We start from the raw sequence: 12,424 nt of genomic DNA on the forward strand, positions 1-12,424 counted from the left end.
GCTGCAAGTAGTAAAACTGTTTATATAGAAATCCGCAGAGATGTGCCTTCAATTAAGTGCTTCAAATAAGGCATCTTTAACCCGACTTCACAAATGGGGGTGGGGAGACACAGGGACATGGCCTCTTATGAAAGAAGAGGGCTTCCACAAGGTCACAGCAGTTGAGGAGGAGAAATAGCATTTAGTTTTCCTGATTCTCCCATGAAATTTTCCAAACTGCACAGCTTTTGTGTGCGCTGTTCATTGCAACTGAAACCGAGAACCCTACCAATATTCAACAAGTAACTGATGAAACCTCAGATGCTTGTCATCATCAAAGCGTTAAAAGACCTGTTTAAATACGTTCCTACTTGGCAAACAGTTTACATTAGATGACTGAGATCATGCAGGAATAGCAGATAGGTTGTTAGCAATGATAGAAGCTAAACATGAATCAGCTAAGTGGAGGGTGTTTGTTAAACCATGCGAGTGAAATAGATACCTAGTTTATATGGTGGTTTTTAAGGCAGCAAATTGTTACTAGAAATTATATTATATTCTGTCACTCTTGTTTCTGTGTTGTGCTGCCATATCATATGGTATAATATTCAGTTATGAGAATGAGAAGGAAGACATATGGAGAATGCAGCTATGCAATCTAACTCTTGGGTGAAAATTATACAACACTTTTCCATGTTATTTATATGATTCATGCAGTATTACAGGCTTCACTTATGATTATTTCCACTGACTTCTGGTACTTTATTCGTTTGGTTAAAGGCAGATTGAGAAATAATTGTTTCAGTTTGCAGACTTCTCTTAAAAATGTAGTGTTCCTCCATCTTTGCTATGCTGTGTTATGCCAAGCACAAGCTTTCCTCAGGCAACGATGAGCACATTTTGAATACAATTGTGTGCAACACTTCATTCCATCCTAGATATGTGTGCTACATCCTGCAAAAAAGAGATTGTTTTAATAACTGGAAGAATGTTTACTAGTTTTTCTCCTGTATCTATGCATCTAGGGCTTGATCACTGGAAGTCGAAGTGCATGAGCCTTGGTAGCAAAGGAAATGTGACTACATTTTTTAAAAATTGAGGGTGGGGGAAACTCTTAATATAGCACTACTGTGATTTAAGGCACCCTGTACATCACAGTTTATTATTGACCCAAAAGAAAAATGATGCTTTTTCTGGTTTTCTATTATTATTATATATTTTTTTTTAATCCAGGAATATCTCTTTCTCTACTCAGCTACTTCTCATCTTGAATGTGCGTAGATTTTGAGCCTTAAACCTATCACTTTCCACAGACTGCAAAATTCCTAACTTTGTATTCAGGCCAGTGCCGTTTTGTGAATAAAGTGCCACACTTTATGTGGGAGGAAGAAGACAGAAAAAATGTTGTGGCAGGTGGTTTAAAATAAATAAGAATAAAACAAGCTGTGTTTGAAACTGCTCAGAGCTTTGAAATGTTCGAAGCAGTGTCTGCAAACCAGGGTTGCTGTGGAGAACACTTGTGAGAAGGTCAGTTGCAATTATCATATGGTTTTGCAATTTTTTTGCCTGGATATTATTACCAACAACACAGTGTGTGTGCATTTACATCCTAGGAGATGCACAAACTAGCCTCTAAATACCATACCAAGACTCTAATTGTAAATCCAGATATAGGGTACATATCATGGACCTGCATGTTAAATATAATGCACCCGAGACTAGAATTTGGCCTTCAAGCTGTAGTTTTACTTAAGTTTTGCTCTGCTTGGATTATAATTTTAGTAATGTGAATAAGAAACTGTGCAGATGCTAACCAGATGTTAATATCAAACTGTAGTTCAGCATGTTTCCATGTCATAACTACAGTGTTACTATGGTGATAACAGATTCACTAGAGGTTTCATTTAATAAAGCAGGATTGCATGTTATATCTGTACAGTTACCATAGTTTTAGTCAAACAATTGTGCTTCTTTTCACTGAATTGATGGTGTTGCCACTGAGTTTAGTCTCCCTTGTAAATCTATTTTTTGGGTAGATAAATTTGCTACATAAGCACGTTCTAGTATATTGCTTTAAATGTCCTCTATTCTTTTCTATGGCAAAAAAAAAATAGTTTTGAGTATGAAACTGAAGCTTATACTTCTTTTTTATTCTGCATTTGACTTCAAATTTAATGACATTTGGGCTAACTGCCCAAGACTTCCAAGGAAAGCCTAAGAAGTTGGAATAAGCAAAGAATCTACACTGTCTTTCACATGAAGTCACCTGTATTTGCAAGTGGCAAAAAAAGGATATTCAGTTTTATTGACACCCATCCAAGAAGCCAAGTAAAAGGACTGGCATATTATTACTTTAAGCTAACAAAATGCAGTCTGATAGATATTTAGGGCCAAATTCTGTTCTATATCCTGCAGTTACCAGCTCAATAGATTTGTGCTGTCGGTCTGAATGCACACCAGAAGAACTGCCTATACTTTGTTCTTTTTTATTCTCATCTTCCTTGCCTTGCACCTTGTCTAATCGCTTACAGATCCACAGGCCAGCTACCATTACTGTGAGAAAATGCTCGAGTTTTCACTTGCAGCACTCAGTACAAGACACAGGCAAGTTAGGTCCAAAATGAGTCCGTTTCATCCCTGGTCTCAGTCCAGGTCCTATTCCTTTTCTAAGTAGCAGAAAGCTTTGTAGCTTTTTGTGGTGCTGGATATTCTTAACCCTCTGTAGCTCCATTTACATTGATGTGGTTGCACAAAACTGAGGGCAGTGTGTAGGTCAGAGCTGGGAACTCATCTCTTTTCTATGAGACCAAGAGGAGCTTTTGGCTTCTTTATGTCTTAATAATAGAAGTAATAATAACAATAATTAATAACTATAATGATAGTGATAACCTTCCAGCTGAACATGTGCAATTTGTATTGCCTCAGCATTATTCCCAGGCAGAGCTTCATTGATATTCAGAGCGCTGCCATGTCTGTCACTGCTCTGTGCACTTTGGGTCTGGAATCCTTGGGGAGCCTCACAGCTGTCAAATTGACTTCCATCATTTCTCTCAGAGCCGAGAGACAAATTATCCAGCCAGCCATCAGACCAGGCTTCACAATCGAACTTGCAATCTCTAAGTGATAAAACGCTGCGTCCCACTTCAAACAAATAGTTCGGCCTCTGAAGAGGGGGAGAAGGGCTGGGGCTACTGATGCTGTTTGTTTGTCAGTGTCCCTTCTTTATTCTGTGGAAGCTTTACTAATAAATAAAAAGGTATCCATGGTCTAATGATCTGGCAGGCAGCGGAGCCGACATATGCCAGTGAGTCACTCAGAACCCCACTGGGGGCTGCTGACACTCGAAATGCACACTGCGGGGACGGCCGTGTTCAGCAGCTTAGCCCTGACCGCAGCAAGACAAAACAAATCCCAGTCAAGGGGCTGGGGCAGTGAACTGCACTGGAAGGATTTTCCCTGCTTTTCACTTGTTCTGACTGCACGAGGGTTTTTAGTCCTTTGAAAGCTGTTAGGGGAGAGCCTCAGTGCCGGGACCTGTGCCAGAGACGAGGCCTGACGTGAGACCTCTTGTCAGGGCACCACCCTGCAGTTGGGCCGCGCACCAAGGCCGAGCTGCTCTGCTTCCTGCATCCATTTGGGTTGGGAAGTGGCAGGTGCTTAAAATGGCGGTGGGACGTTTCCGCGGCACTGCCACCGGCTCCTCAGTGCGGAACAACGCGGCCGCGGGGTGGCGGCGGCCGCAGCGGGAGCCACAAGCGGGGCCCGGCCCCGTCCCTCCCCCGGGGCCTCGAGGGGCGATGCCGCCGGGGGCTCCGCGGGGCCGGGACACGGCGGCGCTGCCTCAGCCCGCCCGCGGCTCCCTCAGCGCCGGGCCGCGGAGCCGCCCGCCAGGGGGCGCCGAGGCCCGGCCCCGTCCCTCCGCGCCCGTGGCGGGGCCCCGGGGCTGAGGCACCTCGGCGGGGCCCCGGCCCGTCGCCCTGCCGCCATCTCGCTGAGGGGAATCCCCCGCAGCCCCCGGCGGGGAGCGAGGCCCCCGCGTGTGGCGGGGCTCGAAAAGGCGGCGGCGGGGCCTCTTCCTTCCCCTTCTTCCTTCCCTTTCTTCCTTCCCCTTCCCCGCCCTCGCCCCGCAGCGGGAGGCGTCGGAGCGGTGACATTTCTTGGCTAACGGGGGTGTCGGCTCGCTGCTGCCGAGGGGATGGAAGAAAGGCCGCAGCTGTTTGGAAGCTGGTTGTGCACGGGGAGCTGTGTGACAAGGAAGTAGCGGAGCCGCCACAAAGGCCCTTCCCTAGAAGGAAGCCTGGGTTGTGCTTGGTTTGGCTCTGAGAGCGGAGAAGCTGCCTGCAAGGAAGGAACTTCCTACTCTGAAAAGTTGCCATGCGGTGCCAGGTTGAAAGGGAACACCCATGAAATGCCCACGGCTCACTTGCCCAGTGCTGTCCCCGCAGACAGGCCGCGTGCTGGGAGCCGGCTGAGGACAGTACCTGACCCACTCCTCCTTGGGGCAGAGCGTGCGAAGGCTTTGTCAGGAGGTGAATCAACAGGTGCGATTGACTGGAGCACACTGTTAGAATCTGCATTTGGGTTGTAGAGAAGGAGATGGCAGTTCGGTTCTCACCAGTATCCCTGCCTGACACTGAGGTTGCCAACGTACTTGAAGATGAGACAGGTACTCTAATGCACGGCATGCCTCTCAGTTTGTCGTTTGAACTAAGCATGTGGATGTTCAATCTTTCCAGCAAGCTATCCAGCATAAATCCCCCATGTCCTTATCCCCCTCATTCTCATAGGTCTTTCCTAGATGTTCAGGTTCCAGAAGAACAGGCACCTCTAAATCCACCACAGCACATTGCTGGGAGAAGACGGTGACATCTGTTTATTTTAAAGCAGCAGAACTCCTGGGGACAGCAGTAGATGCCATGGAGCAAGCTGCCTTTATCCATGGATTGTGCTTTTCCCTAGATCATGTCTGGGGTCAAGAGTTGACCTGGAATTTAAAAGTCTGGGAGAAAACAGCACTTGGCGGTGCCATTTTGATTTCTTGGTGATCTCTTACAGTCTTTCGTTAATCTTTTCCCTGTTCTCTAAAACCAAATTAATGTAGTTCTTTCAAATTCAGCACTTTATTTAGATTCTTGACACTCTTAAGTAGCTGCTTTTAAGGGCTTCTTTCCATTCCGGTTAAAAGTTATACTTCTGCATCATAAAGAAACAAATTGTCAGCACATCTATTTCGTTGTGGACACATGACCATAGCACATTCACTGGTTGCTTGCAAGCTGCCGGCTGGAGGTCAGTTAGACCTGGAAAGCCATAAAGAATGAGGATCTGCCTTTGTAGCGATCCAGCACGTTTTTGTATGATGCCATTGCTGGTATAATCAGCAGTGTCTGGGTGAAGCTGCAAGCAGGATTTATAGTTCCCTGATGAGGATTTTTCCTCTGCTCTTGCACAGTAGCCTGCACCTACAAAAAGCGCAAGGTTCATGAAACTTTCAAGTCCAAGTTTCCTGACAGTCTTGATGATTTGCTCATTTTGTGTTTGGGATTGATTGCTGTCTATCTCTGGTTTTGTATGCATTATATGGTTATCTTTTGAAAATGCCCAGAGTCTGTGATAAAATACTTCGCATTTTAAATCTGACATAAGTATGCTGGAAGTTAAATAACAATGTACAGTATTTCTTTTTCTTCAGAACACTATGAAGTCAGTTAGTATTTGTATCAGGTCTAAAACGCCTTACATGGTTTTTCACTTTCTCCTTTCTGCCACCTCAGTTCTTAGTTACAGCTGCCAAATAGGCTACAAGCGAAACATTGTGTTCAGCAACCTATATCTACCTTTTTTTTTTTTCATTTTTCCTTTCCTATAGGCGTCCACAAATGCCTGTACTAGTGGGTACTTCTGACATTTCCAAATTGCAGTTTGAGAGGGTCAGAAAGGTTCTTAAATGATTAAAATGTCTAAGCATCGTAGAGTTTGGAAAATTACATACAATTTGGCAAAAACAAGCACACAGAGAAAAAGAAAACCCCACCCAGGCATTCCCAAATCAAGAGCGCACCTTTAAAACTTTCCTTTGAATTTGCTTAAAAGGCTTGAATAGTAGGAGATATGCATGAGTCATTCTCTCTCTGTCTCTCTCTAGAACAGGAAAGCTAGCAGAGGGTGGAGGCAAGTCAGCACATAGTGTGGTACGCTTTAAAATATCAGCTGAAATGACTAGGCTGAAGAAGTAGGAGGACTGATATTAGTCACACGCTATTACACAGTTCAGAAGATAAAGGCAGAAGGAATTACCGGACAGGCAGATGCCACTTGGCCCAACATTTAAAAACATGAATCTTCACCTCAGATCTCTTCATTCTTTCTTCAGAATGCCGCTGGTTGCCTTATACTGTGAGAGAGATTCATTATCTTGGCCAGACAGCAGCTGAGTGTCCTTAAGCTATGGTAGGAAAAGGGTCGAGTTTACCACAGGGTATCAGCAACTTGCATCCCGGTCCATTTTGTTCAAGCCTTTTGTTCCTTGTCCCTCTGGACAAGCGCAGCAGTTGTTGCGATATTTCCACTTCAGAGAGCTGGTAGGGAGGATGAGGATCTGTGTAGGAAGAGCCAACATCACGGAGAGATGTTTGATACGATTTCCTGCCCTGCTGCAAGAAACTCAGTGTTAGCTAAGTGCACAGCGAAGTAATACATTCTCCATTTCTCAGGCCCTGTTCTTCCACTATTCTTGGCATTTACAAGGTTATGCAGAGTTAGCCTACCTCGCAGAGAAACAGACTATGCTTGTTTCTGGTGCCTACAATGCATAGGCCAGGAACTTGCATGTCAGCAGTACATTACGCTTTGTGGTTGCAGTAGTAACAGAAATGAATTTGGTTCAAGAGAAGGGGAAGTGTATCCTCTGGACGTGTAAATTTCCCAGTTATAATAGAAGAAAACATCCAGAACAGTTGAAAGGTTTTAGTACTTGGATAAACTTTCTTCGATAAATACAGACAACAGTTTGCTGATCAGGCCTTCAGCCTGGGCCTTCAGAGGCTTGCATGATCCAGTCCCCTTATGTACCTCAGTTTCTAACAAGGTGTTTCATTAAATAGCCCAGATCTTGACTCTATTCTATACTGCTTCATCTCTCTGTAGTACATCTGATAATCTTATACATCACATTTAACCAAGCCAAAAATAAAACCTGCAACAGACCTGCCTAGTTGTCTGTGACTGTCTTAAGAAGTACTTCCATCAGCCCTGTGAGCCGTTTTAGATTTAGTCTTACCCAGGTTTGAGCCTGTTTGACATGTGCAAGTATTTCCTCGGTACCACTGCTCAGGAAATATTTTACATGTCAGCTATAGTACCTTTTTCTCAAAAAAAAAAAAAAAAAAAAGACCATTTTCTCTAATTTTCTGACAAATTCTGAAATTCATTACTCGAATTGTACCATTCCTCTGCCCTAATTGGATGGCTGGAAGGTGTCTTAGCAGCTGTCAAGAGTTCTCAAGTGAGTGAAATACAGTGCTAAAGATCAAGAAAGATTTTATAAATTAGCAATAGTAGCTGGTGTTATTAAATAATTTCATTCATTAGAATATCCAGAGTAGTTTACCCCTCCCTCCGGTTAACATACTCTGTAGGTTGGCTATGGCTTTCTTATGGGATGTATTGAAGTTTCCTTCCCAAAACCATTACTTAAAGTATAATAAGGGCAAGAACAGGCAAAACAAAAATAAAGAAAGAAGACCCTCTTGTCTTTCATAGTGAAACTTGGCTTACTGAGTACATTTGTTTGCTTTTCTGATTTATTTTCTTTTTCTCGGAACCATCTGACCCTCGTGTTTAAAGGAACGTTCTTTTCAGTTTTGAAATCTGCCTATTATAACATCAATTCTGCAGCCTGCAGCGAAGGAGCAGGCAGATGCGGGCTCAGCTGATGCTTACAGATCTGTCTCTCTTGGCATGCAGAATCCACACCTGGAGAGTATCAGCAGTGTCCTCGGTGCCTGCACAGGGGGTAAAAATCCAGGTTGTAAAGTTACAGATCCCTCAGTTTGTCAAAATTTTTCTTACAAGTGCAAAATATGGTACGCTGTTTTCATGCATGAACCTTTCTTCTTAGATTTCAAAATGAGTAAGAAAGCTGCCATTCCAAACACTGTTTTCCTCTTCTTTTCATGAAAAAATATTCCCTGCCTTTCCAGTACACAAGTCGTTTCAAAAGGCAAAGTCAAAAATACTTAGATGTCAGAAGGAGTGCACCCAGCAGCATAAGAAAAATACGCTAAGAGGTCAGCCAGTGTGTACCCATTTTGTGCACAGAACCAAGATCAATAAGTTAGCAGCGAGATCATGAAGCCTTCAGGAGGAAACGAGAAGAACTGAGATGGGGACTGCCGTGCTATCTGGGCTCTGTGTTTTGTGTTCAAAGAGCTTGATGGGCAGAACAGAGCAGTGGACTGTTTGTGTTTAGTTTATTGCAGAATGTCGGAATAGAGAGAAGTTCTTTTCCTGGGGCCTGTTTGTTCCTCTTTGAGGGTGCAGTTCATTTGTCAGTCAAGCAGCTCTAAGTGGGTTTTGCCTCAGAACTCAATGGCATTGTCATTTGGAGCTCATTTAAAATTGGTCCTCGTTCTTGGTAGTGAACCATAAACATGTACCTTCTTATTTGTGATTGGGTTGCCAGTCAGAAAGAATTGAGTAGTCACAAGAGTTGCTGCCTCCAGTTTGAAATTCCTGGCTCTTGATTCAGAACTTAAATCCTTTCTAGAATTCCAGAAACTTTTCTGACTGCTGTTCACCATTTCATTGTATAAACATACCCCCGGTTTAACTTCTGGTTTAAATAGTTTTCATTAAGGAGTTTCTTTTTCAGTCTGAGATAGGAACTGACCTGATCCATTTATCCCGGTGTGATCTGTCTCTGGTTCTATGTGCTTCCAAAGTGTCTCATGTAAACAGGCAACACGTTCAAGGTGAGCCTGGCCGTGTGTTAGCAAGTCTGCAGCACGACCCCATGCAGGCAGAGCTAGGGAGGGCTCTGCTGACCACACAGAGCTCTCACTGCAGTCAGTAACCAGGTACTTTGGTGGACACTATTCCTAGCATCTCATTTCCTTACCGGGCATAAAATAGATCACTTGGTGTCTTTGAGTTCTGTAGTGAATCTGTGCAGGTGACCTCACAGCAGCGTCCTACAATCTGGCATGGGAGTTTGGAGCAGCAACAATTTCTTCCCAGCATGAACCTGCCACTGCCCTGCCTGGTTTTTCCGATTTACTGATTTTTCCGTAAACATTTAGCTATGTTTGTGGCAAACTTTCCATTCTGGCCATCATACAAACCTTGTTTTCAAAACAATATTACTTTTAGTAAACAACAGTATTGTTATTTAAACAAATTAAACAGAAAAAATATAGATGATTAATTGCTAGCAATGAAATACTGCAGTGCTGTTGCTACATCAGGAACAACTTTGCCCTTTTCTTTGGAAAAAATGTTTCAAGAATTTTGTTCCTCCGTACTATGTTAGAATTGTTTTATAATTCAGTATGCTCAAATTCCAGCTAATAATCCACTGTGTGCGACTGAAGAATTCCTGTCTAAACTGCAGCAAACCTAACAGCAGCTGTTGCTGTCTTCTCTAAAAATTACTTACGAACTTTTTCCCAAAAGTGCAAAATTTCTTCTTTTTAGGAGTGCCTGTCTTGAGCTGATGATTTGTAGTTATGAACCATGTGGGAATGTGATCTAACCAGCTAAATAATACATTAGCCTCACTATGAGCGCATTGTTCGCATTCACACTCTGTATATGCTAAGTGATCAGGTCCTATGTGCTGCGGCTCATATTAGCTGCATTTAGTCTCCGATATATCGGTGATAAAATGATCTTTAGGTACCAAGAGGCTGGATGTGCGTGATGATCTTAGCTGCAGACAGGACATAATTAAAATGGAGGGAAATTTCAACTGTATGTTTTGGCATTACACTCTGTGTTGAAGTCATTTTAAGTTAATAAGTTGGATCCTTAGCTTTTTCTTATGTATACATGTACGTGGGCACGCGAGGTTTGATCTCAAGCGTGCTTTTTGGGGCAATACAAGAACTTTCAGCAAAAATTGCTCAGATCCATTCCGAATAATGGACAGAATTTAAACTAGGATTATTCTGGAGGTGATATTCTATCTGTCGTATCTGGCAGGCTCAGTCCTGAACCCTGACCACAAGGTCTATTTATACATCGTACGTGTGTTTCTGACATAGCGATAATCTTCTTGTAGAACTGTTTTTTATTGTTCGGACATGTATGGGTGTGAGCTCACACATAACCCAAGGCTTCAGTAGTGCTATGTACAATTATTTGAGATCATTGCCCATGTGTCCAAAAGAAGACTAATAGAAATAAAAAAGCAATAAAAAAATATTTTTTTTCTTTTTTCCATTGCCTTGATGTTTCATGGTTTGGCTAAGACCTTTCTATTTTTCCCTTTGAGTTGCTACCATACGGCTTTTTATGTAGACCTCTTTGGAACTGTTCTTTGATTTCTAGGCTATTTAAGCCAAAATTCTATTCATTTTTTCCTGGCAGCAGCTAGTTCACAGCAAGTACATTAATTACAATTTGTGCTTGTCAAAGACTGTGCCTTCAATTTTTTGCGTTAGTAGAATCGATCTTTTCTCTAGCCCAGCTACGCAATCGCAGTACAGCCATAGAGGCAGGATGCATGTTAAGATGCAGAGAACAAAGTATCACCCTGGAAGCATCAATTTAAGCCTTATCGTGCTCATATGCCCCTACACGGGCACCTGATTTGCAACAGCGCAGTTTACCAACATAGGCCATTTTGAGCAGATTTGAGAAATTAGTATTTTGTACCCAACTGGAATAACTGTCAGAATTGTAAGTCTCTTGCTATCAGCCTGACATGAACCGAAAAGGTCTTCATGCTAAAAGATAGTTGGGAGGGCAGGGTACTGCCCTCATGCTGGGGATCATTCTTTCCCCCTGCCAAACTTCTCAAAACCCTCAGTACCTTTTTTTCACCTCTTCTTATACTATTAAATAATATTAAATAGATCCTGCTTACCGCATGCATTACTTCACCACTTCAAGCAGGTGACCCAAAGAAAATCTGCAAACGCTTTATAAAGTTACTTTTAGAACAAAATATGGATATAAAATTAATATATGTTAAATATTGATATTTAACAGAAAATCCAGGTGTAGTTCTATCCTTGGGCCTTAGTGGAGTGTCTGTTACTGGGATATTTTTTCATTTCCTCTTAAATAAGGACCTCATTTTCACATCTTTGAGTTGGATTTACAAGCTGGCAGGAACAATTAAAAATGCTACCACTGTTTTGTTTCATATTTATGCATAGCAAGGGAAAACAAATTTTCCTGTTACAACAGGTATTGAAAAGTTTCACCGCTGGGTACTGGGTGAGAACCCTAAAGCAAGCATGTGGAACTTTGTCACCGATACGGATGGGAATGTGTCCCAAGATACTTGGCAGCTGGTCTCTTTCTCTGTTGATGATACTGCACAATTAGCTATTGCATAAAGGTTTGTCATTGCACGCATTTCTAAGGAGGGTATATATAATTTTTTCCATTTTACTGATTGAGGAAGTTAAGACCTAAAGAACGGAAGTGATTATTCACAGCGCCTGGAGAGGAAATTTAGTCCCAAATTCTATATAATAGACCGTGTAGACCATGTAACAGGCCCTGAAACAACCGTTGCATTTCAGATATGCATGTGTTGCTTTCCATTCCAAAGAAATAAAATATCCATTGCTCTTCTTTTTAACTAATATCCCTCTTTTTTTTTTCTTTCTTTTTTTCTTTTTCTTTTTTTCCTTTTTTTTTTTTTTTTTCTCTCCAGCTAGTAACTTGGAGTCAGAGAACGCAGGTGATTTGTGCCCAGCAACATGTTGGTGAGTCAGTTAAACTTCACCCTTGACTAAAAGGAGTATGATCAGTGGTCCTGCTGTAAGGTTTTCCTTACTGGACAGTTAGTTGCAGCAGAACAAGAAGCACGCAGCTGTCCAGCTGACACACCACTAACATGCATGTGACAACAGGTGAAGTTGTGGCTTTCAGCGAGCTAGCAGGGAGAACTTAGCCCACTGCAGGGAAGGTGCAGAAGAGGAAACAGTGCTAGGAAAAGGGTGTCAGAGGAGCAGGGAATACAGAAACCCCTTTATTTGCTCTGAGACTTCAGGTCTCAGCCCACTTCTTGGGAACTGCAAGTGTCAGTTACTCAGCAGAAGAGTAATAACGTTTTATGACAAGCACTACTTGTCCCTGTTGATGGCCTTGTGCAAAACACTAAAGGGGAAACGTCTTAAAACAGCTTGTCTCAGAGCAGCTAAATGAATTCAGTCTCTTCTGAAAAAGCTTTTGCCTCTGTGGGGCCCTTACACGGCATGGGGATGCTGAA

The 12,424-nt window shown here is 42.7% G+C and overlaps 1 protein-coding gene across 1 annotated transcript in view; it reads left to right on the forward strand.

The window, feature by feature from the left end:
• The window catches only part of LOC310882940 (uncharacterized protein), a gene marked incomplete at its 5' end in the record, with an annotated part of 146,725 nt that overhangs the window by 108,587 nt on the left and 25,714 nt on the right, over window positions 1-12,424 (forward strand). Inside the window, 1 exon segment of the mRNA XM_083802429.1 lies at window positions 11,867-11,918.

Source organism: Anser anser (assembly GCF_964211835.1).
Source record: "Anser anser genome assembly, chromosome: 17".
NCBI classification, from domain to species: Eukaryota; Metazoa; Chordata; class Aves; order Anseriformes; family Anatidae; genus Anser; species Anser anser.